This window comes from Brassica oleracea, chromosome C4 (genome assembly GCF_000695525.1).
Source record: "Brassica oleracea var. oleracea cultivar TO1000 chromosome C4, BOL, whole genome shotgun sequence".
Classification (NCBI taxonomy): domain Eukaryota; kingdom Viridiplantae; phylum Streptophyta; class Magnoliopsida; order Brassicales; family Brassicaceae; genus Brassica; species Brassica oleracea.
The window spans coordinates 20,483,543-20,484,490 of record NC_027751.1 but is presented as its reverse complement, the minus strand read 5'-3'; positions in this window follow the sequence as shown (position 1 = coordinate 20,484,490).

Genomic DNA, 948 nt, shown 5'->3' with positions numbered 1-948 from the left:
ATCCAGTCTGGCCCTGTACTTAGGAAGAGCACCACGGTAGAATGTGCTCAGCAAACTCTCCTTAGAGAAACCATGGTGTGGGCATTGAGCTTGGTAGCCCTTGAATCTCTCCCAGACTTCACTGAATCCTTCCAAGCCCTTCTGTTGAAAGCTGGAAATCTCATTTCTTAGCTTAGCAGTTCTTGAAGTAGAGAAGAACTTCTCCAAGAATGCTCTCTTGCAATCATCCCAAGTGGTTATAGAGTAGCTGGGTAGAGACTTCTCCCACTGACGTGCCTTATCCCCCAAAGAGAAAGGGAATAGCTTGAGCTTAAAGGCATCTTCGGACACACCATTGGTTTTTGACAACCCACAGTAGTTGTCGAACCTGTCCAAGTGATCAAATGGATCCTCTAGAGCCAAGCCATGATACTTGTTGTTCTCGATCACGTTGAGGAGTCCTGATTTGATCTCAAAGTTGTTGGCTGCCACAGCGGGTGCTCGGATTCCCAATCTATGACCATGAATGTTGGGGCGATCGTAAGTGCCAATGGGTCGAGCTGCTCGCTGTTGGTTAGCTGGAGCATTGTTATTAGTGCCATTGATGCCTGCATCATGTGATGAACGTCTCCCATATTAGTGTTCAGTCTTTGCAGTTGAGCCTGTTGCTCTTCTTCTCTTTTCTTTCTAGCACACTCTCTCTCTAAAGCTCTGATGTCTGCAGCTCGTGGAACTAGGTTTGATGGACCGTTGCTCCGCAAGTTCATACACCTGTAGAATAAGAGGAGGTGAAAAAGAGTCAGTAACAAAAGAAAATAAAAATGACTTAGTCTCAAGCAATTGACTAAATCTCAAAGTTTAAATATACTCAGAATTTGGCAACGGCGCCAATTTGATGTTAGGAGTTTTCAAGGCTCCTAAGACAAATGTTGTAGTATAAATGATTGTCGAACCAGTTCTGAGAGATAT